We start from the raw sequence: 25,574 nt of genomic DNA, 5'->3' as shown, positions 1-25,574 counted from the left end.
TGACTTCCAGTAACCTACAGGAAAGAATAAGCAAATGCACACAGATCTGGATAAAATAAATGAAATAATGATGGAGCATACCAATTCAAATAATAAAAGGTTGGAAACAATGGTAAGAAGCTTTAAACAGATATTCAAATAAGGTGATAAAACTGCAAAACCTAGAGGTCAAAATGAAGAAAAGCCTGGTTGAATATGAGACTGTACAAGAAGAGATGTTTCAAAAATAATAGAATTAGACAACAGAGCATGTAGGGAAAACCTGACATTTTCTGCTGTGCCAGAGAAGCTGGAAGGATCAGACTGTATTAATTTTATGAAAGTACATATAAGCCACTGGACAGATATTCCACAACAGAAACTGCTATTTGAAAGGGCATATTATGTGTATGCTCCAAACCTGGCTATGAGAAAACAACCTAGACCTTTAATAGTAAAGATGCAATCTTACTAGCAGAAGGAGTTGATTCTGACAAAACTGTGGCAGAAAGACAAAATTCTAAAAGTGAGAGACAGCAAAGTGTTTGTGGAGAATGACTACTCATTGTACTATAGGCAGAAGAGGAGGAAATGTATCTCATTATTCAGGAAATGTCAAGAAGCAGGTGTGAGATTAAAACTGCTGTACTCAGCTATCTTCAAAATATTTTCCCTGGAGTTAAAAAAATAATTTCATTTTTGATGAAGTGCATGCCAAGGAAGAAATACAAAAGTTTGTCAAACAAAAAGTGAGCTGTGAAACAGAAGAAAATTCTGCTTCTTGTTCTTCTGGTATTAAAGACCACAGAGAGACTGTGCTACTGAAACTTTTTCCAGTGTTTCAATGGAAGTACTTGAGAGAGCGAAAAGAACACAAGAATTGACTAGAAGACTTGAGAGTACATTGGAAATGAAGCAAAGGCAGGGTTTGGGAGAAGGAGGTTAACATACATAGAACAAGACAATCTGGAACTATTGGACTTTCGTGGACCTTGTTTAAACTTTTAGGGGACTCTAAAGCATATGTGCAACTCAATGTAAATAATATTTGCAGAATAAAATCAATAACTTGGAAATTGACAAATGTGAGATTACAAAGCAATAATTATATTTGTAAAAAATAACAAAACAAGAAAATCTGGAAATATTAGGCTTTTTTGGATTTGTAAAACTTGTAGGGGACTCCAACATATATGCCCTACTTCATGACATTAATGTTCAGAAAAATACTCAGAAGAGGGGAAGAGGAGGGAGAAAGTTAACAGTAAGTAAAACAATTTTTTTCTTAATAGTACTATTTAAATGGTGCATGATTTTCTTTGCATGTTATAAAGTAATTTTTTTAGTTATTTTTTAAGTGCAATGGGGATACTAATGTAAATAGGTGCTTTTGATTTTTTTCTTTTTTGTTGCTTTCTCTCTTCTTCTCTCTTTCTCCTTGTTCACATTTAAGAAAATTAGGCACCTCAATGTAAAAAAAAAGATCTGGTTAAAAGAGGATGACAATAGGGGAATGACAGGGTTAAGATCATTAGCTTAATTTAATAACATATTTTAAGAAAAAACAACTAAATGAAAAAGAATATTGAATATTATAAGGCTTTTTCTTCTAAAAAACAGTTTTATGTCTGGTTCTGATGTCTCTAGTAGGCGGGTTCAGGCACCTAGGCAGCGAGACATTTCCATGTGGTATATTTGATGGGGGACACATGCCTGAAGTAACATTCAGCTGCAAATAAATAGGTCTGTTTGCAAATTCCCTGTGTGCAAACAGAAGCATATGCTGCCATGCCCACAACTTCAGTAACCAAATGTACAGGGGGGAAACAATGTCCATAGACCCCAAGGGAACATGAGACAGCAAGCAATATGGCAGGCATCAGCAGCAGACTGGTCAGAGGGCATGTCAAGTGGCAGTAAAAATGCAGTGCACAATGGGCAATGCCTTTATAATTGGAGTGTATGAACCACTACCCCCTTCACAGTGTCTAGTGAACATTACCTAAAACACATACTGGAGCATAAATGTGACTACAGTATCCTGCAGGATTTCCTCCATGCTATAGCACACTTCTACATGTTGTAGCTACATAAGCATGTACTGTACACTGAACACAACACTCGTTACTTCTTCTGCCACCATTCATTTGGTTATTAAAGCTGTGAGCATGGCAGGGTGTGCTTCTCTTTGCACACAGGGAATTTGCAAACAGCCATATTTCTCTGCAGCTGAGTGTCACTTCCAGCCATGTGTCCCCAGTCAAATGTACCACAGGGAAATGTCTCACTGGCTAGGTGCCTGAACCCCTAGTAGGCAATCTGATAAAGAGAAATGGCTTGGAGAAAATATTTTCTGAAAGCATTCAAGTGTTTTCCCAGCTGAGAGAGTTATACAGATAAGATAAAGCCAGACAGCACTTAACAGAATCACAGGCTAAGCTATGCATCTTAGCATGGATAACCTTTCTTTTAGGCGAGCTTGAGTGTGTGTGGCTATGAGCGTGGAACATTTGTTCCTATTAGGAGGGTAAAACTTCATTATTTGAAGATGTACATCGTTTTGTTTGTTATTAAGTTAATAGGTTTTAGGAAAGTATTGTATATGTGTGTGTGTTTTTGTTTGAGGGTTTTCAACAAAACAAAAAGTTATGTAAGATGTTACATAGGCTCAAATAAAGATGGCAAGAACCAACTGTATAAAGAGTTAACCTACCAAACAATACATGCATGTAACACAAAAGCTGAAACTAGACAGTCAACAAAAAAGCTGTTATACATAAAACTTGGGAATAATAATATCTCAAGAATATGAAGCCTTCTATAATGTCTTTAAATGTTAATGGTCTCACAGATAAATACAAAAAATAAAGAGTAGTTAACTATATTAAAAATGTAGAGTGGAAATAGTTATGTGATAGGAGACATGCCTTGAAAGAACTGAATATGTGAATTTGATAAACAAAGGTTTTCTGGAAGGTTTTTCAGTGAAATATCTGAGGCAAACGAAGAGAAAAGTACCTATATTTATTGCAAGAGAAGCTCCAATAGTAATAGAAGAGGATAAAAAGACAATAATGGTAGATTTGTTGTACTAAGGGGCTATTGGCAAGGGAGAGGGATTACACTTTCATGTATTTATATTCCACTGAAAACTGCTATAATGGAGCTCAAGAAAATTCTGGGAGAAATATTCAGCATTCAACAAGGAATGTTACTTGAAGGTGGGGACTGGAATTTGATTTGTAATCGTGAGGATGTGTCTAGGGGTCCCAGAAGGGAAAATATAACAAAGGAGGGTAGATTTTTAAAGAAATTTATGAAAATATTTGGCATGGAAGATGTGAATTCAGTAGTAGGAGTTTGGAGTGAATTTACATATTATCCCTCAAGATACAAAAACTGGGCTAGGCTAGACAGAATTTACATTTCATAGGAGTATGTGCATTTAATTGAAGGTCTTAATATGCACCCAATAACTATTTTATATCATGTGCCAATAATAACTAAAATAAAAACACAGAGTAATGAAATAAAAATGAGACACTGGCACTTACCCACCTATCAACTGAAGAGAGTGGAATTTAAGGAATGGGTAGTGGAAATAATTTAGGAGCTATTCAATAAGATAGACATTTCTTTTGAAAATATAGCTAGGGAGTAGGATAAAATTAAATTGGAGTTTAAAAATAAGGTGGAAATAAAAGAAAGGGAGATATGGTTAAGGAGTAACAAGAATTATTTAGAGGGATGGATAAATGTTAAGGTATTGCAAAATAGGGGAAATCTCACAGAACAAGAAGAGGAGCAACTGAAGAGTGCTAAACAGAAATAAGGGATTACCTCAATAATATGAGTTTAGAAAGATTGCTGTTAAGCAACTGTGTTTTGATAATAACTCTAGAGCACAACAACATTTAGCAAAACAACTCAGGCTATAGAAAGTAGAAAGGGCTATCACCAAGCTTAGGCAGTCTATAACAAGGAAGATAACAAGGGATCCTGTAGAAGTATTAGAAATATTTCAGCGATTCTATGAAAGTCTGTATAATGCAGAGAAATATGGAAATCAAGAAAAGGTACAAATGGAAATATTTGTGGAAGAATTACATATGCCAATGAGAGGAAGAGGACACTCAGTTACTAAAAGGATAGGAGGAGATGAGAAAAATGGTGATGTATAGCCAATCTACAAGAAAGTCCCCAGGAATAGATGGTATTCCTGTGGAAGTTTAGAAGCTAGGAGGGAAAAAGTGACAAAGCTCTGAAAGGTTTTGTTTAACAGTATTTTAAGAAGAGAAGTACCAACATCCTGGAAGAAAGTGGTGGTAGCTGTAACACATAAAGAAGGTAAAGATCCATCAGATACAGCTTCATACAGACCCATATCAATGCAAACCAGGATTATAACGTGTTTATTTCTATAATGGTTAAATAATGGCAAAGGTAATGCCAAAATTGATAGATATGGATCAATGTGGTTTTGTAGAGGGAAGGTAAACATCTGACAACATTAACAGAACAATGATGATCCAGAGGCAAGCAGAATGTAAGAAAATACCACTGTTGTTAGTGGGTCTTGATGCAATGAAAGCATTTGACAGAGTAATCTGGGACTTCATGAGCAGAGCAATGGAAGCATTTGCATTTCCTGATAAAATTATAAGGTTGATTAGGTGGAAATAAGAGGGATTGGAGGCGAAACTTAAAGTGGATGGGGTCATCTCTGATAATCTCTGCTTGAGCAGAGGAATCAGGCAGGGGTGTCCTCTCTCTCCCTTTTGTTATTTTCATTATATTTAGGACCATTGGCAAAGAAAATAAGGGACTCAGAAATTCGAGAATATAATTAGCATGGTAGTTAAGAAAAGCTGGCTTTATTTACATGTGACATTATTTTATACCTGACAAAACCAAAAAGGAACATTACAGTGCTGTGGAACAGTTTCAAACCATATTGGGATGCAAAATTAATGAAGCTAAAACAAAGGTCTGTTTGTGTCTTTTGGCTTTTCCCGGTTAGGGGTCGCCACAGTGGAACTCCGGTCCGCTAATGATTGGTAGTGGATTTTTACGTACCGGGTTACCAGCCCTGATGCACAACCTTCAACGAAGGCATGCCCCATTCACGTATGCCTCCACACAGAAGATGCTCTAGCTGAGAATTGAACGTCTTGCTATGAGGCGACAACGCTACCGCTGAAGCTAAAACAAAGATAATGAGGGTAAATTGTGTACCCATATATAAATTTGTTTTAGCAATATCCATACTTATGGGGACATGATAAAATGAAGTATATAGGAGTATGGATTAAAAATGATTTCAGTGTGGCAGCGAAGGATATGTAGGAAGAGACTAAAAAGATAACACAAAAACTGAGAAAATGGAAGCAATGTTATATGATATCGATGAGTTTCTGCATGTAGCTCATGAGACATTTCCCTGTGAGCTACATCACTGAAACCAGAAGGCTGCAGGAAAAATTCACTGTAGACAGGTATGGCTCAAATGCACAACCGCTACAGCTGTACTCTCTGAAAAGAAAAGTAGCACCTCACAGCAATCCCTACGGGCAGCTACCCAGCTGTATCCTAACAGAGACAACCATGTTTGAAGAGTTAAATGTATACTTAACAAAATTGGTGGAATAAGACCTTGGTTAAAACAAAAGGAAATAAAACATCTATCTGATGTGGGAAAACACACACCAGACTTCATAGCTCTCCCAGGCAATCTGCTATTCAAGGAATAATCCAGAGCTGGAGAGTGGATTATAACAGAATTTACTCTGGACTGTCTAGGTTTACTCCTAAAATCAAAGACCTAGAAATCAGCTATTCTAGATAGGAGGAGTAAATCAAACCATGAGTCATGCCCTCATTCCACAGATTATTGTGAATATGACATGGTATATATGTTGCAGTGACTTATGTTTTTGGAGTCTATGAGTTATCAAAATAAAAAAGCCAGCAGTTTCACCTTATTAATAAAGTCTGGTTGACATATGATTGTGTTTCTACTATTATGTATAATGGAGTTACTTTCATTCTTAATCATGTGATAAAACAAAAGCATGCTGCATGTGAGCAAAATAAGTTTAAGTCATTACTATTACATAAGGAACATATGAATGATAGCTGGCTAAGAGTGTTAAGGTAGTGAGCTGCTGCATGTATGGTGCAGGATTTGATTCTCTCAGCTCTCATGTCTTCTGTATGACCATAAACAAGTCATGCAACCAGACATTGCTCCCAGGTCACCTCTGAAAAGGGATTGTGGGCCTACCTGGTTAACAAATGGGTATTATTATTATTATTATTATTATTAACTTGTAAGGATCCAGGATCACTACAGGACCACAGCAGCAACTTTCCAATAACAATTTATAGCTTGACCTTTCCACTTCTGAGGTGTATATCTGCAACTAATAAAACATTTTTCTTTCATTTTTTGGTGGCTAAAACTGTACATCTAAAAGCAGTTTCCTATTAGCTTTGTGAATGGGAAGGAAAACCATTTTAAAGAGAATGTGATAGGAATATTAGGCATGGTAAAAGCTGTCTTTCATTGGCTTTGTGATATATAAGTTAATGGCATGAAAGTTCCAGCAAGAGTTGTAAAAGGATAACCTCCCACCACAAAAATACATTTGCTTTATTAACTACTCTAAAATTTGTAATTGTGTGGACTATAAAAAACTATGCCAAGTTCTTAAAGAAAAGGGTATACCAGGTCATCTTGTTTGCTTTCATAGAAACCTGTTTACAGAACAAATAGGAACAAGTAAAACAGACATGGCAACAGTTAAAAACAGACATGGAAAAACTTATAGACTCAGACTGGAAAGGAGTGTGACAAGGCTATAGGTTCATAGGTTCATAGGTTTATACTAGGCTATGTGCCCCAAGGCATTTATAAGCCTAGCCCAAATTTTTGTGGCTTACGCCACCCCTTATATGAAAAAATACTGTGCCCATTAGTTTGTTGTGCCTCTGTCCAGCAGTGACACAGAGATGATTCCCGGGGTAAACCTACGATCTCCCATCCACAGGTCAAGATTTCTCTTGAACAGAGACAGCGAGGTGCTCTGCCTCACATGGACCGGGACTCTATTCCACAGCATAGGGAGTCTCTGAGTGATAAATCTATCCCTCCAGCACATCCTATTTATATCCGTGCTAAGGTTTAAGTCGCTTGCTCTAGTGGTTTTGGTGGATTTGGATTTTTTGAGGTGGAGCATGTCCATTAATTCCAGGTTGGACATGGCCTTGTATGTCAGGCACATGTCACCTCTGAGCAGATGGTATGCGACTGAATTGAGCTGGAGTTTCTTCAATCTGGCAGCATATGACAGATTTTGGAGTCCCTTTATCCTTTTGGTGAGGAACTTTTGGGGTCTCTCCAATTGCTGCAGATGTCGGGCGAGATACATCCCGAATGGGGCATTGTACTCGATCATTGGTCTGATAAGTGAAGAGTACAAGGGAACAATTACCTCACTAGATCTGGATGTGAATCCCTTCATGATAAGGTGGGCAATGTAGAAGGTCTTTCTAACCACTTTAGCAATGTGAGTGTCAAAAGAAAGGCCACTGTCAACCTGGGTCCCCAGGTCCCTGATAACCTCTTCTGTGCTTAGTGGATTGCCACTTATATGGTAGCTTGGGGTTACCTTGTTTTTCCCGAAGGGTATGACTATACATTTTTTGGCGTTTAACTTCAGGCCATGGCTCTGGCACCAGCTATCTGTTTCTGTGAGTCCCTTCTGAAGGATATCCGTGTCCGATGCACTTTCCACTATGGCGCCCAGTTTGCAGTCGTCTGCAAACTTTGTCAGCCAAAGTCCTCCCATGTTGGCTTATATTGCCGCCCAACTTACTTAAGTTAAATGCTGAATACATTATGCAAAATGACTGGTTAAATAAATCAGATTCAGAATTGTCAGAAGAAATATTAATAAACTCTGATTTACAGATTATACAATTCTGATGGCTGAAAGTGATGAGCTGAACAATCTGAAAAATGAAGGTGAACAATAAAAGCACAAAATCTAGCTTACTGGTTAACATGAAAAAGTTAAAATTATGTCACCTGTGTGTATCAGGTATTTGTAAATGGAAGGGGAAGAAATAGAGGTAGTGGCAGTTTTAATTTTTCTGTGTTCAAAGATTTCTGCAGATGATGACAGCAACCCTGAAATTAAAAGAAAATTCTTAGAAGAAAACTCTATCAAATCTGGATACGATTTTAAGCAGCAAAGACGTCAAACTGTCGAAAAAGATCAGTATAGTCAGACCTGTAGATTTTCCAGTAATAACATACACCTGTAAGAGATGAACTATAGATAGGATACACATTAGAAAATCAATGCATTTAAACTGTGGTGTTGGAGAAAATTTGAGAATTTTCAGGAATCTGAGAAGATCAGCTTAGACAATACTTATGGAAATTAAACCCAGGTTGCTCACTGGAGGGTATGATAATTAAACTAAAATTCAAATACTTTTGAACACATAATGTAAAGACAGAATTCAACAGAGAAGCAGCTGTTTCTGGGAAAAATCAAAAGCAAAAGAAAAAGGGTGAGACAGAGCTAAGGACAGGCAGTATTACTGAACAATTTATATAAATCTATGTGCTTAATTATTGATGAGAGGTCTGGTATGCTGGAGCTTTAGGTCATGAAGTGTCAGACTTAACTAAATAACTAAATGACCATACCAAAAACCTCCCACTGGAACTTTCATTGATCCAGAAGATTTCTTTAGTTTGTTCTTCAGTAATATATCCCATGGAATACGTGTGCTGAAGATGACTATAAATGGAAGTAGAAACCGGTGTTAATTATATGTTGCTAGGTCACATGCCTAGGTATTTTTCCACTTCTTTTCATAAGGCTCATAGCCTACTGCAATGCAATAGCATTGCTAGGGTAGGGCAAATAGGCAACTGCCCCAGGCACAAAGTTGGGGGGGGGGGCATGATCAGCCGATCTGGATCTTTCTTTAATGCAATACCGCAGTCAGACCTGTGCACTGTAGCACTCCATGTGTGGTCTAAACTGTAGTAACTGTTTACTATATTTGTACAGTTTAAAAAGGAGAAACTGTTTTTTTTTTTTTTTTCTAAAGTAAAAAATGAGCACTGCAGCACTCGATGCAGGCAGGGTATATTGAATAAGGGACACAGAAACTGGAATTGAATGGATGGAATGGGAGGACACGTCATGCATCTGACCAACTGGTTAGTGTGGTTGTAGAAGAAATGTCCATTTTTTCTTCTTTTTTTTTGTTGTTAAATACATGGTGCTTATCAATTGGCTTATTACAGTGGATAGTGTTTTTTTTGTTCTTCAGTAAAACAGCTGAACTGTTGGCCAACAGGGTGCTGGTGGAAATTGGGCTACTGTTGGCTGAAGGAGGAGAAGAGGCAGAAGGCATGCCCGAAGGCCGGTAAAGGCTAGGACTGTGATAGTGAAGGTCGGAACTTTGAATGTTGGCAATATGACTGGTATTGGGAGAGAGCTAGCTGATATGATGGACTGAAGGAAGGTTGGTATATTGTGTGGGGAAGAGACCAGATGGAAGGGGAGCAAGGCTAGGTGTATCGGAGGCAGGTTCCAATTGTTTTATCATGGTGCGGATGGGAGGAGAAATGGTGTAGGCATTATCCTGAAGGAAAAGTATGCTAAGAGTGTTTTGGAGGTGAAAAGAGTGTTCGATAGAGTGATGTTTATGAAGCTGGAAACTGATGGTGTAATGATGAATGTTGTTAATGCATATGCTCCACAAGTTGGGTGTACGATGGATGAGAAAGAAAAATTTTGGAGTGAGTTGGATGAAGTGGTGATGACTGTACCCAAGGGTGAGAGACTGGTGATTGGAGTAGATTTTAATGGGCATCTTGGTGAAGGGAACAGAGGGGATGAGGAAATGATGGGTAGGTATGGTGTTAAGCAAAGGAATGCAGAAGGTCAGATGGTAGTTGCTTTTGCGAAAAGGATGGACATGGCTGTGATGAATACGTATTTTAACAAGAGGGAGGAGCATAGGGTGACATACAAGAGTGGAGGAAGATGCACACAGGTGGATTATATCTTATGTAAAAGGGCCAGTCTGAAGGAGTTTGGAGACTGTAAAGTGGTGGCAGGGGAAAGTGTAGTTAGGCAGCATAGGACAGTGGTTTGTACGATGACATTGGTGATCAAGAAGAGGAGGATGAGTGTGAGGGCAGCACCAAGGATCAAATGGTGGACATTGAAAAAGGGTAATTGTGAGGTGATGTTCAAGGAAGAGTTAAGACAGGTACTGGGTGGCAGTGAAGAGTTACCAAATAGCTGGGTAACTACAGCAAAGCTAGTAAGAGAGATGGTTAGAAAGGTGCTTGGTGTGACATCTGGAAAGAAGAAGGAGGACAAGGAGACCTGGTGGTGGAATGAAGAAGTACAAGAGAGTATACAGAGAAAGAGGTTGGCGAAGAAGAAGTGGGATTGTCAGAGAGATGAAGAAAGTAGACAAGAGTATAAAGAGATGAGGTGCATGGCAAAGAGAGAGGTGGTGAAGGCTAAGGATAAGGTGTATGAAGAGTTGTATAAAAGGTTGGACACTAAGGAGAGAGAAAAGGACCTGTACTGATTGGCTAGACAGAGGGACCGAGCTAGTAAAGATGTGCAGCAGGTAAGGGTGATAAAGGATAATGAGGAAAACATACTCACAAGCGAGGAGAGTGTGTTTAGCAGATGGAAAGAGTACTTTGAGGGGCTGATGAATGAAGAGAATGAGAGGGAGAGAAGGTTGGATGATGTAGGGATAGTGAATCATGAAGTGCAGTGGATTAGCAAGGAGGAAGTAAGGATAGCTATGAAGAGGATGAAGAACGGAAAGGCTGTTGGTTCAGATGACATACGTGTGGAAGCATAAGGTGTTTAGGTGAAATGGCAGTGGAGTTTTTAACTAGATTATTTAATGAAATCTTAGAAAGTGAGAGGATGCCTGAGGAATGGAGAAGAAGTGTTTTGGTACCGATTTTTAAGAATAAGGGTGATGTGCAGAGCTGTAGTAACTACAGAGGGATTAAACTGATCAGTCACAGCATGAAGTTATGGGAAAGAGTAGTTGAAGCTAGATTAAGAAGGGAGATGATGATTAGTGATCAGCAGTATGGTTTCATGCCAGGAAAGAGCACTACAGATGCGATGTTTGCTCTGAGAGTGTTGATGGAGAAGTACAGAGAAGGTCAGAAGGAGTTGCATTGTGTCTTTGTGGATTTAGAGAAAGCATATGACAGGGTGCCTAGAGAGGAGTTGTGGTATTGTATGAGAAAGTCGGAAGTGTCAGAGAAGTATGTAAGAGTGGTACAGGATATGTACGTGGGTAGTGTGACAGCGGTGAGGTCTGCGGTTTTAGTGACAGATGCTTTTAAGGTGAAGGTGGGATTACATCAAGGATCAGCTCTGAGCCCTTTCTTATTTGCAATGGTGATGGACAGGCTGACAGACGAGATCAGACAGGAGTCCCCGTGGACTATGATGTTTGCAGATGACATTGTGGTCTGTAGTGAGAGTAGGGAACAGGTGGAGGAGACCCTGGAGAGGTGAAGATATGCTCTAGAGAGAAGAGGAATGAAGGTCAGCAGGACTAAGACAGAATATATGTGTGTGAATGAGAGGGAGGATAGAGGAATGGTGAGGATTCAGGGAGTAGAGGTGGTGAAGTTGGATGAGTTTAAATACTTGGGATCAATAGTTCAGAGTAATGGTGAGTGTGGAAGAGAGGTGAAGAAGAGAGTACAGGCAGGATGGAGTGGGTGGAGAAGAGTGTCAGGAGTGATTTGTGACAGACGAGTACCAGTAAGAGTGAAAGGAAAGGTCTACAAGAGGGTAGTGAGACCAGCTATGTTATATGGGTTGGAGACAGTGGCATTGACAAATAGGTAGGAGTCAGAGCTTGACGTGGCAGAGTTGAAGATGTTAAAATTTGCACTCGGTGTGACAAGGATGGACAGGATTAGGAATAAGTATATTAGAGGGTCAGCCCAGGTTGGAAGGTTTGGAGACAAAGCCAGAGAGGCAAGATTATGTTGGTTTAGACATGTGCTGAGAAGGGATGCTGAGTATATTGGGAAAAAATGCTAAGGATGAAGCTGCCAGGTAACAGGAAAAGAGGAAGGCCTAAGATAAGGATTATGGATGTGGTGAGAGAGGACATGCAGGTGATTGGTGTGACAGAGCAAGATGCAGAGGACAGGAAGAAATGGAAACAGTTGATCTGCTGTGGCGACCCCTAAAGGGAGCAGTCGAAAGAAGAAGAAGTAAAAGAGCTGAGGGGGTGGAACACTGGTTCATGGTATCATCCCAGGGTGCTGGTTGAACCAGTTACACTTCTGCTTCAATGCACCAGTAATTATTTGCTATAACTTTGCATTTTACTACTTCTTTAGGTTGCAGTAATTCATGATCAATCACTTTTCAAAGAAACCTTGGTCTGTAACTGAAAAATATTCCAATCTCAAATATTTATGAATCATGCCCAGCTTTAACACATTTTACTATACTGTGGCAAGACCGGATGTGCAGCATTTATACATGCCTGTTGACTAAAGGCTTAATTAACTGTGGCAAGAGCATTTTAAATAGGAAAAAGTATTTTGACTACAACATGTATGCACATTAAGCAATAAGCTGGAGAGCATTTCATGGAATAAATTGTTCCACGGTTATTTTAGGACTGAAAACTGTTTTTTTTTTCTGTCACAGAATCCATTATGAATGAGTATAACATGCTTTTTTATAAAACTCTCTTTTCTTTTACTGGCAGTGCCTACCTCAGTTTTTCTGACACGTAAGCTATTGCACATTTTCACAAGTGCAATTCCAGTCTTTTGGAGAAACTCCAGCTATAGAAAGGGGGACTACGTCTGCATTTTTGGGTGTACCTCTGCCTCTGTTCTTTCTTTCAATGTGTCCACAAGATCTGTCTGCACTGAGAAAATGAATTTGTTCATAAGTTCATTCTTAATGTTTCACCAGAACCTTTCTTATATTTGAGCTTCAAATTATATATTATTAGGGCTGATGCTAGGAGGAATTCAACAATAATTTTTGTTTTGTACATACATTGTTTTTTTTTAATAAAATAACCATAAACATAGGCTGGCACAGTGATGCAAGAGTTAGTGCTGCTTGCCTCACAGCATCAGGGTTTCCTGTCTGCCTCCCAGGTGGGATTCCTTCTGTCTATATATCCTCCATACCAATAGGTGAAATTAGTGATTTTCCAAGTTCCTGTAGGTGCATGTGCATTGTGCGTGTAGTTTATATATGCATGTATGTGCATGTGTGTGTTTGTCTTGCAGTATACTAGTATCAGAGTATGTTCTTATGTGTAGGACTGTGTGTTAGTTTTTCCTGCAGCAGAGTGGCATGCTGTCCTTTACTGCTTTTTATACAAAGGCTCCTGAGCCCAGATGAGTTGAGTCTAGAAGGATAAATCTGGCATCAGAACATTTTTGTATTATTGTATCATAGATTAACTGCAGCAAAATTCACAACAAGAGGTTCTCCGGTTTGATTCTTGGCTGGGGTGCTGTCTGTGTGGAGTCTGCATGTCCTCCCTGTGGTCGCGTGGGTTTCCTCTGGGTGCTCCGGTTTCCTCCCACATCCCAAAGACATGCTGTAGGTGGATTGAACACTCTAAATTGGCCCTAGGCGTGAGTGTGTGCATGTGTGTGCCTTCTGTGGAAGGGTGGGCGCCGGGCTGGCAACTCGACACTATAAAACTCCACTGCCAATCATGTGCGGACAGGTGATCTGCTGAGGCGACCCCTATCTGGGAATAAGCCGAAAGAAGAATAAGATTAACTGCAGCAAAATACATATTTAGACTGGTGTAGCTTGGATTTTCTTGTCTTAATGTTGCAGTGTGCTCAGCCCTGTCTTAAAGTGTCTATGATGAATAAGCACACTTACCCATTAACAAACACACAGAGGAGTGAATTAAAGTGTGTTACATTCTCTCTGAACTTCAGTGGTTTAAAGTACTGTGTACTATATAAAGGTAAAGAAAAGATGAATTTAGTAAATGACAGAGTTATACTGTACGCTAATTGGCTTATGTGGAACTTACACTTAGAGAGATTTGTTGAGTATGTAGAGACCTTATTTTAGTGAGATCGTTTATAACAGGGTGTGCCCTTCTTCTTCCCTTTCCCCACCCTGAAGGCACTATGTTGTATTGCCATTGTTGTTAAACTACCTGTTTTCTAATCCGTTTTGACACAAGATTCTAAATGATCTCAAAGAAATGAATCATTTCTATGTCACTTGATAATTTACAAACTGCAAAATATTTTCCTGTTCTTAAAAGTATGTGATAAAACTCTTCTTTCATTCTGCATTTCTTTATCTTTCCTCCCTTTGCTTTCCCTTTGTGTACTTTATAAACTTAAAGGATGGTTCTCAATGGTTCACATAATGTCTACAGTTAACTAGTTACCCTACAAGGACACAATCAGCTCTGCATAGACACCTCAAATGTCCCAATTTTGGATGAAAATCCTACTTACAAGCCTGATTTACCCTTGCACAAGCTCGACCTATTTTGTATGCATGTCCCTATTTGCAAGCTTGAGTTAACTCTTCACCCATTTTTCTGAATCCCACTCATCACACATGATTTTTGAAGCTGTCATGTACGCAGAAAACCACATTGCATGACCAACATAACAGTAGCACCAGTAATTTAAGGAAAGAGGACACACATCTTACATCGCCCCTTTTCAGAAGCAAAAAATAAATTATCCTGTGTGGTAGAATTTTGCAGTACAGTTCATTGAAGTCTACAAATTTTTACACTGTCTCTTTGATAATGTACTTATATTTTCCACCATTTTTGTCACTCACTGTTTTTAAACATATTCTGAATAGTATCCCACACTCCTAGATGAAACAGGAAGAGGTATGTGCTATCTGGGGTTCCTATTACATTGTCAAATTATGGCAATGTCGAAAGGTTAAAATGTCGAAAGTGCCGTTCGGTGAAACTGTTCTTGTGGGATCGCGATACAGTGAGGATCAGACAATTTGCCCTTTCATCATTGTAGTGCAATCTCGGAGCTGTTATATTTAATTAGTGGGGGGGTTTGGGGGGGTGCAACCCCCCACAAGAACAGTTTCGATGAATGGCACATTTGACATTTTTAGCCGTTCGACATTGTCATAATTCGACAATGTGATACAGACCCGCTATTTGGTATTGAAATGTTGTGCTAATTTAATGTTGAGATACTATCTTGATTTAGCTACTTTCCAATGGCTTTGGGGCCTATTTGCAATGTCTGTTGGTTGAGAAGTTTGGCTCTGTCCTACAGTAAGCCTTACTTGTACATTGTGTCGCTGTAAACAAAGATTTTTTTTTTACAAAGCAGTTATGTCTATGATACACTTCCTTGTACTAGTCTTTTCTAAATCTTCAGCAAATTGCCTATAGTGTATGCAGACCTATGCCTAGGAATTTAACCAGTCATGTTAATAGTTACTTTATCCTTTCACAGGATTGCAGGGGCACCGGAGTCTATCTTACCAACTAGTTTGCACAAGGCATTGAAACTCACAGTGGCCAGTCTGTCACAGAATGTACACTCTCACCCACTCACTCACACACTACATGAACACCTGTGGGCAATTTGGAGAATCCAGAAAAAAATAACACCAGAATGCATCTAAGTCATGAGGACTTCACATTAAATTAACCAAAAATGCTTTTGTTGTGAGATGTAATATCACTATCAACTTCCCCACACAGGTGCAGTAGGGGATATGCCTCAAGCGGATTAATAAAAATAAGACAAAGAGTTTTTTTTGGGGGGGAGGGGTATGCATTTAGCACAGATCTTGAGTCCAGTCTCGATCTTTGTCACTGTAGAAATGGATATGTATATATATATATATATATATATATATATATATATATATATATATATATATATGTGTGTGTGTGTGTGTGTGTGTATGTGTGTCTTCACACACATATGTACATGTATATCTATCTATATCTAATCTCTCTCTGTATATATATATATATATATATATATATATATATATATATATATATATATCTTTGGCACTATAGAGATGTATGTATATATGTCAGCTTATGTGTATATATGGTTTCACTTCATAATCACAAATTGCTGAAATATCAAATTTCAGCAATTCATGTCCATGAAGGTGAAACTTCAAAATAATGAACGTGCATAAGCGCGAATAGGACTATGTCAAATTCGTGCTTATGCATTTACGTTATACTACGGAAGTGTTTGGCTAGGATGGTGCCTGCAGTTTAAGGTGAGTGAGTGTGCATGAGTGTTTTTGTAACTTGTACAAGTGGGTTAGGGTAGGGAGGTGGAGGTATGAGTGTGTGTGTTGGCTGTGTGTGATTTTTTTTTTTTACTGTTTGTGCAATCTTGGAGTTAGTTTACATAAGTAGAGGGGTGGGGGATGCAGGGGGGCTTGTACCCCTGCATTTGTTTAGTGTAGGTGTGTGTCTGTGTGGTGTTTTTTTGTGTTTGCTTTGTGTTGTGGGTGCTGTGGTTTGCGTGTTATGTGCTGTATGCTATGTGTTCAATGTTGTGGTTTCATGATTGTGAAGTGTCGGTGTTGTGATGGTTTTGGCTTTATACTGTCGAAATGCTGAAATTCGATATTTCAGCATTTCGGCAATATGAAGTTAAACCGTATATATACACATACATATATGTACATTAGCTTTTTTCTATTCTGTCTGTGATAAAGTGACGTTCACTGGGCACCATGAGCAAATCATAATACTGAAGGATTGTTAGTATTAGTATTAGTATTAGTAATAGTATAGTCTTAAGTAGCAACTCTCCACGCATGTATGCAAAGAAAACTTCTCCCCTTATAAACCTTACAGTGTTACACATTTAATAATGCCTGCAACCAAAATGAAAAAAAAGCATAAAAGAGAGCACCATATACTATCAGAGTATATCTGACATATTTACAGCATGCATTTATTACACTCCTAATTATCAGATTCCAACACATCCCTAATATTTTTATAAGTGTATTTAAGCAGTACAGTAAATGATTATGCTTCTAACTTCAAAATAAGGGCATTTGTCCTGAAGCTTTTTTTCCTGAACCTGTTCTCTAGCATGAATTCTGAGTCAGACCACAGGAAAAATCTCATTAGCTTCTCTGTATTTTGCATATTGATTACTCATTTGGGTAGCACTTGTAAGCAAAAAGCAACTTTCAAAGGTGATATTTGCAAGTATTATCCCAAGAAGCAACTGTAGAACCTACCTGTCTTTGTTCTTCAGCTTGACATTGAAGCTGTCTTAGGAGGATGAATGCATTGACCATCTATTGTGCCAAACCAAGGCTTAAATCGAAGTGATGAAGGGAGAAGTTTTATTGCTGTCATGTCCTATCTACATATATAATTAAAAAAACACATGGTGAGTTTGCATTAAACAGGATACAGAAGACACTATTGCTGGAAAATGTTTTTGAACAATAAAATCACAGGAAGGTTGAATTATTTAACTTGTATGATGCAAAATGAAACTAGTAAATTTTTATGAATCACATCGCATAACTCAATACTTGCTCTTTTCAAAAGTAACTAATGAAGCTCTAAATTAACACAAGGTTAGGTATAAGAAATAGTAAACTGTGAAACAGTGATATTTTTATTCCTTTTTTATGTACATTTATAGGCAAACCATCAAACCTCACACCACTTCATAAGTAATTTATTTATTTATTATATTTGTTAACCAGCTTGGTTAATAATAGGAAGAACCTATGTGCTCAGAGAGGGCTAAGGCTATGAGCCGTAGATGTTCATACATGGATAACGGGTGCAGTAGCCTAAGCTATTTGGGTATTACCCCTGACACTGGACAGCTTCCCAAAGATATGGCTGCCTTCCATGCACTCCAGCTGCTAGGAGCACTCGAGGCACTCCCTATAAATGGCAGTTGTAACGTTATTTTTTACTGTTAAAAAAGTGCATCATCAGCAAGCCCCATCCATCTGTCAGTTGGGTAGTGATCCTTCTACAACTATGTAGATAAGTCCCTGTTAGGGGAAAGTCTTCCCATTGTATTACTTTCTGACTAAAATATTATACTTTTCTTGACAGTTTTATTACTATTACTAAGAAACAAATTAGCTTGATCTGCTAGGGCACTGAGGCAATGCACTTATCATGTCGGTGCTTGGGTAAACTTCTTGTACAAAAATGTTACTTTTTGATTAAAACCTTTCATTTTCATTGAGGTTTTATGCATCAGGACAGGAGAATTTGCTTTTAAGGAACTTTCAGTGGTTTACTTATCTCAGAACAACTTGTTCTACGCTCTTTTCTATACTGAATCCTCTTTCCCAGGGAAACAAATTTCTCATTTTCCTCCCATTCTGTACAACATGCTGTCTCAGGGAGTCATCGAAGTGGTGGCTTCCTTACCCACTCTTCTGATTTCTTTTCCAGTTTACTGATGGAGCAGCAGTTGGTCTCTGTGGTTCTTCCACCTCCAGGGCACAAAAAGAAAAAAAAAATATTTAAGGCATCTCCCAGGGTTTGTCTAGTTCCTAGTTTACATCAGCCACAGGTGGGTGACTCTGTTGTGGCCAATAGATGTTCCTCAGACCAACCATCTTGTTACAAATGTCTTCTTGGTGTAACTTTCCAAGCCATCAAAGACCATGGGTCAGCAATGTCCTCTGAAGCTGTAGAGATGCCTTTAGCGGGCAAGAGAGAGACACTTTAGTTGTCTGGAGAAGAAGCAGGTGCAGGGTCTTCACTTGGCAGGGAAGGGGATATGGATGCTAGGTTCAGTGGGCCTAAGAGCCAGACATTGTTAAGAGAAAGTATGTTTAGTGAGAAAGACTTTCAGTCACTTGTTTCTGTTTCCATGGTCAGGGTAGATTTACTGGGATTTGTCAAGGAACTGGTTACTGACTTTTCCTCATCTTCTCAACCTGTTGGGAGAAAAAAGGAAAAGAGTTACTTTTCACTCTGACAGGATTTTCCATTCAGAAGGACAGTCAGTGCTGAGAGAGGGGCGTTACCTCAGGATGTCTTCTGAGTCAAAGCATTCTGATTCTGAGGATACCGCTGCTTCAGAAGTCCCCATTAAAGTAATTTCTTTTACAAACATTTTATCTAATATGAAAGAGGTGTTTTATTGGGATTAGAATGAAATCCCTATCGCAGAGAATACTTATTATGTTTTGTTACAGATACAGATGCCTAAAGCTGCACCAATCCATCCTATATTGCCTGCTTTAGAGAATGTTTTTTCACTGTATCATGCCTCCTTAATGGGCCACCTTTAGTCCCTAAGAGGTATGACAGATTATATAAGGTGTCCCAGATCCATAAATACATATTTTCTAATCCTAAAGCAGATCAATCAATCATTACTTTAACCAAATCTGCAGCTGCTATACAAACTATGGCAACTAATCCCATTCCTATGGATAACAATGGAAAAGCTAAATATTCAGGAAAAATTCTGTTCTTCTAGTACTTAAACTTTCAGACTTGACAAGCTCATATGTTAAAGTTTTTGTTTTTGTATTTTGAGGACATGTAGAAGTTTATGGTTAACCTTCCTTCTTCTGAGATAAAGAATTTATTGAATGATTCTTCTGAGGTAAATAATTCATTAAATGCTTTGGTGCAACTGTTTCTCAGATGACAAAGCATGTCCTAAAATGTGCTTATGAAGCTGCTGACTCCTTCCCTAGGGTTTCTGCATCTCAGTCAGTTTTGAGGAGACTTGTCTGGCTTCATAATCAAAACCTTTCTCAAAATGTTAAACCTGAGATTTTAATCTCCCTATTGGATAAGGACACTCTGTTTGGCCCTTCTGCAGCTGAGCTTCTGAAGAAATATGATGAAAGAGGAAACTGATACAAGAAGTGACTCAAATTTTTCAGTCATCCTTTTATAAACCAAATAATAATAGTTTTCCCTCCTCTTCACCCTCTTTTTCCAATAAACAATTTAAGCAGCACGGAGACAACTATCAAAGTATTAAACAATAGAAATGAGGCTCATAAAGGAAAGGAAAGGAAAATCCTTCAAATCTCTGGACAGCCCTCGCAGTTAGCATTAATATCTGTCCGTTCAGCCATCACCCCACCACCGGCAATCTTTCTATATCCCTGAGACTTCATCTTCCATTATGGCATCAAATAATTTCAGGGAGCTGGTTTCTAACTATGATCTAACAGGGATATTCATGGCAATAAGAATACCTTCGTCCTTTTCAGGAAATTTCACTTTGCCCAGGGAATCAAATTTCTATTAATCCTCCCATTCTGTACAACATGCTGTCTCAGTGAGTCATCGAACCAGCAAAGGTTATTATTCTATACATATTTCTAGTTCCCAAAGCAGAATGATATGTGAGGCTGGTAATGGGTCTTTCTACTCTAAACCTTTTTGTCAAAATCCAGAAATTCAAGATGTTATCACTTAAAAATCTTGTACCTTTGATTCCTTGTTGTCCTCTCAACCTCACAGCAAAAAATCTGGACAGAGCCTAAAATGATGGGGGACAAACAGGGACATATTTTAAATATTGCTCTTAGAAAGTTGATAGAATAATAGGTTTTACATTAGCCTGAATTTTCTGAAGGACATGGAGTCTTAAACTCAAATGTTTGATATTATTGAATGACTTCAATCCTCAGGTATTTGCCAGAAAGGAATAGATTTTAGGAGGAACACACTAAAAATATGAGGCAAAAATCTGGACATTCTGCAAAAAACCTGTACAGTTGAGGACCTAGCTTCCATGGTAAAGCTGGACCTAAAGGATGCCTATCATCACATCTATTGTCAAGCATTTCAAGTATTTCTTAAGATTTGCTGTGGCTAGTTCACATTATCGGTTCTCTGTTTTATCCTTTGGATTCTCCACTGCACCAAGGATATTTACAAAATGCCTAACTCCTGTTATTGCAGACTCCAGAGCATTCACATATTTCCAAATGTGGATGTTTGTCTTACCTATGCATATTCAGGAATCTCTATTCAATGAGAAAACCCACACAAATGTAGGGAGGACATGGAGAGTGTGCACAGAAGGCACCCCAGCTAACAATCAAACTGGAGAACCTCTTGCTGTGAGGTAACAATGTTAACTACTGCACCATGTTAGTTGAAGAGTTTCTAGACTGCGGTGTAGGGATCATTTCCCCCATCTTATGTGAATAAATTTGGTCTGTTGGAAAGCTTGTGGTATTTGTCCTTGGCCAAACTGAAAAGACAGAAGAACAACTGTTGCCTTGATTGCACATTGATTTGAAACCCCAGATTGAATAGAGATTCCTGAGTATCCATAGGTAAGACAAAGACATGCATCGGGAGCATTTCTCCCTGGGCCTCGGCTGAAAATTGGCTCAGTCCAAATTGAACTTTCCTGGTAAACAAATGTTAAATAAAATAAAATAAACAAGCTGGATGGATTTTGATACTTTTTAGGCACAGTTTTTTTCTGAGGACATGCAGCATGTAAAAGTCTTGTAGTAGATAATAATATATATGTAAGTGGAAAAACTTTTCTAGTTAGTGCTGATCAAAGATCTAGGACCCTTTCCAAGCCAGGTTGCCTCTAGTTCTTGCTTATTTGTTTACTCTAAACATTTTGTCAAAATCCAGAAGTTCATCTGCTGCTGTCCTCTTCTATCAAGGTACAACTGTCAGTTATTTTTGCTTGTCTGCCCTTAGATCCTCTCCTTTCAAACAGTTTTTGAAAGGGGTCCTACACACTTGTCTAAGTAGGAGACAGGTGACTGTTCCTTAGGATATCAAATTTGTGCTTAAAGTACTTACCTTGTCTCCATTTGAACCAGCTCATAAGGCTGATATAAGTTTCTTAACATAGAAGACTGTTTCACTTATTACTCTGACATCTGTTAGGCAAGTATATAAGTTATAACCACTTATCATGAGTCAACCCTACCTAATTTTTCATAAGGACATAGTTTCTTTCAGAACAAATCAATACCTTTATTTCTAAAGTAATCTCAGAGTTTACTTTAAGCCTGGTTACTAATCTCCCGGTCTTCTTTCCTAATCCAAAGAACAAGGGAGAAAGAATTCTTCACTCTCTGGATGTACATAGGCAGCTCATATACAACCTGGGCAAATTTAGTCATTTCAGGAAAAGCTGACCAGCTGTTTGTCTCCTATTTATTTATTTATTTATTTATTTATTTATTCACTTTGTTAACTAGGTAATGTCTGACTGTGCCAGGTAGCCCATTTTCAGCGGAGACCCAGGGAGAAAAAAAAAATCTCCAAATAAAAAAATATACATAGAAAAAAAACATGAATAAATGTTACAGCAGAGTAAATATAATAATTATTAATGGCATAGTGAGATTCAAAATTAAATAAATATAGAGTAATAGCGCAGTGGTGCAGCAGTATCATTGTCACCTCACAGCAAGATGTTCTCTGGCTCGATTCTCAGCTGGGGTACCTTCTGTGTGGAGTCTGAATGTCCTCCCTGCATTCATGTGGGCTTCCTCCCGGTATTCCAGTTTCCTCCCACATTACAAAGCCATGCATCTGGAGCATTTCTCCCTGGTCCTCCACTGAAAATTAGCTTTGTTCCAAGTCAGACCTTCCCAGTAAACAAGTGTTAAATAAAAAATAATTAATATAATATAAATCTTGAATTGAAAACATATAATAATTTACAAGAAATACAGAAAATATAGAATGAAATATTTGTATTTACACAATAAAAGTATAAAGGAAAGCAATTCATATGAGCAGGAGGTATAAAGTTGAAAGAGTATATATTCTGCTATATATATTCTGCTATATATAGGGAAAGTAACAACACATATTAAGAATTATCCTGGGACTGTACAAGAGCATAGCCAGTGTATAGTAAAGCCTTCTTTTAGTAGTAGTTTGAACATGTGAATGTCTGTTTTTTTTTAGAATGTGTTGGGGGAAAGAGTTCCAGGTTATGGCTATTTTGTTTGAACAGAGAGAGTCTCCATAGAAGTTATTAGATTTAGTTACCTTAAGAATGAATTTGTCAGATGATCTAAGGAGTCTAGTACTAGATTTATGTTGAGGTAAATCAATAAGAGCAGGACAGTTGTTGGGTTTGTACATTATATTATGAACAATGGTAAGTTGGTTAAGATATAATAAGCTAGGTGGTTCGATCCATTTGAGTTGAAGAAAGGCATAATAATGGTGAGACTTATGGGGTAAATTAACAGCACATTTAGCTATTTTGTTAGAGCAGCTTTCTAGATTGTTTAAGTCAGTTTTGTGCAAGTTGGTAAAGATTTGGGAGCAATAAAGGAGGGTAGATAATAGGTGGGATTTAACAGTAGCAAGTCTGGCGTTGGTTAGAAAAGGTTTAGCCCTGCACAGTGAGCCAAGTTTGCAGTGAACTTTTTTAATTGTCAGGGATATTTGTTTATCAAATTTTAGACAATCATCTATTGTTACACCAAGTAATTTAGTTTGACTAACTAGTTAAATTTTTGTACTGTTGGAGGAGAAGATGGAGATACAGGGTGTAATATTTATGGTTTTATTGTGCAGCGGTAGCATTGTTGCCTCACAGCAAGAGGTTCTCCTGTTCGATTCTTGGCTGGAGTGCGGGGAGTACCTTCTGTGTGGAGTCTGCATGTCCTCCCCACAGTTAGGTGGGCATTCGAAAGACATGCATAAATGGGCATGCCTTCGTTGAACGTTGAACGTTGAGATGGCACCTCGGCATTCGTGAAAATCTGCCAATCATTAGCGGACTGGAGTTCCGCTGAGGCGACCCCTAACCAGGAAAAGCCGAAAGACAAACAACAACACTGAAACCAAAAACCATCAGCTTAGTTTTGTTAGGGTTAAGTATTAGCTGGCGGTTAGAGAGATACCTTTCAATGTCTTATAGAGATCTTTGTGTTTTCATTCGGAGTTCCTGAAATGTAGGGGCAGAGCAGATAATGGAGGTGTCATCAGCATACTGAATGATGGAGCCAAGTTGAGTAGAAGAAGTGAGGTTATTGGCAAAAAAAGATAAAGAGTAGGCTCCAAGTATGGATCCTTGGGGTACTCCAACAGAGACTGGCAGAAGGAGGAAGTTTATTTTCTCATTTGGTAGACTGCTGACAGTTGGACAGGTAGCTATGAAACCAGTTAAGCGATGTTAGGCTGAGGTTATATTCTGCAAGCTTATTTAGAAGAATTTGGTGTGATACTGTATGGAAAGTTTTAAACATACCAAGGAAAATAGAGGAGACTAGTTGACCTTTATTTTTGAGAAGGTTTACAGTATTAGTGAAACTAACTAGAGCAGTATTAGAACTATGTTTAGGACGGAATCCATGTTGTGAGTTGGACAAAAGGTTGTTCCTAAGGCAGTGGTCAAGGAGTTGTTGATGAATGTATTTTTCTAGGATCTTGGCTAATGGGGAGAGAATGGCAGCAGATTGGTAGTTAGAGAAGTCAGTAGAGGGACCACCTTTGTGTAGTGGAATAATATGTGATGTTTTCCAAAGTAGAGGGACACACTGTTCTGAGATAGGGCGGTTGATTAAAATAGATATTGGATAGGAGATAGTGACAGCAGTCAGTTTTAGAAATTCATTTGGGAGCTAATCATCAGCAAGAGAACTGGGTTTTAGTTTGTTAAGAAGCTTTTTATGTAACTGGTTGAAATGGGTTTAATAGAGAATGAGTTGGGATTAGAAGTTGTAGAGGTAGGAACTGTAAGAGGATAAGTTGGAGTTATTATTTATGAAGGTAAGAGGGAAGAACAACTTGTGACTAAACAGACTCTTTCTTGATCATTGTCACGTGCTATTACTTTTTGTTATAATCATCACAATAAGTCACTTCCAGGCAGAATTACAGCTCATTCAGCAAGGGCATTGGCTTCTTTGGTGGATTTCTTGAAAGGGAACAACTCTAGAAGTATTCTACAGGCAGCAACTTAATCATCAGTATGCACTTTTATAAAGCTCTACAAACTAGATTCCTTTTCCAGGTCCAGAGCAGGCTTTGCCAGGATCATTCTACAGGGGCTGCTAGACTATTAGTTATAGGCCTTCACTCTTTTTGGTTACTCCTGACTAAGTTATGGGAATCTAATAAAATAGCTAAGACTACTGTAAAGATGATCCTTGTATGAACACAGTACAGTTGTGTAAGTAAACATACCATAACAGTAGATGTTCTAATGGATCACTGTTGCAGTAGCTACCCCTCCCTCTAGACCCTATTTTTTATTACTGCTCTTGTAGTTGACAGGGTGGGTTTGTTTGCACCTTTTTGTATAGTGTCATGTTTCACTTTGTTTCCTAGCACAAGCACACAAGACTTTTGCCTTCTTCTTGTGCAAAAAATGCTCTGAAATACTTTGGCACTCCAACTGCCTTCTATAGGGAGTGCTGCAAGTGCTGATAGTTGGAGTGCATAGAAGGCTATCAAAAGTTTAGGAAGTTGGCTAGTACAGGGGGAAATACCCATATAGCTTAGGCTACTGCAGTAGTAATATATTAAAACATCTGCTGTTAAGATAGTTT

General features: G+C 38.4%; 1 protein-coding gene across 2 annotated transcripts in view; it reads right to left on the bottom strand.

Annotated features, from left to right (window-relative positions):
- The window catches only part of LOC122808872 (toll-like receptor 2), a 516,264-nt gene that overhangs the window by 33,852 nt on the left and 456,838 nt on the right, over nucleotides 1–25,574 (bottom strand). Inside the window, exons 2-3 of one of the 2 annotated variants that reach the window (XM_044079973.1) lie at nucleotides 18,472–18,986; nucleotides 17,304–17,431 (exon numbers count right to left, since the gene is read on the bottom strand). The gene's annotated coding sequence lies outside the window, so the exon portion shown is untranslated. The remainder of the gene's footprint in view (nucleotides 1–17,303; nucleotides 17,432–18,471; nucleotides 18,987–25,574) is intronic. The other variant, XM_044079974.1, reaches the window with a different exon arrangement.

The sequence above is a fragment of the Protopterus annectens genome, chromosome 8.part0 (assembly GCF_019279795.1).
Source record: "Protopterus annectens isolate FY-2018-M chromosome 8.part0, PAN1.0, whole genome shotgun sequence".
NCBI classification, from domain to species: domain Eukaryota; kingdom Metazoa; phylum Chordata; order Ceratodontiformes; family Protopteridae; genus Protopterus; species Protopterus annectens.
The sequence above is the reverse complement of the archived record's forward strand: the minus strand, read 5'-3'. Positions and strand labels throughout refer to the sequence as shown.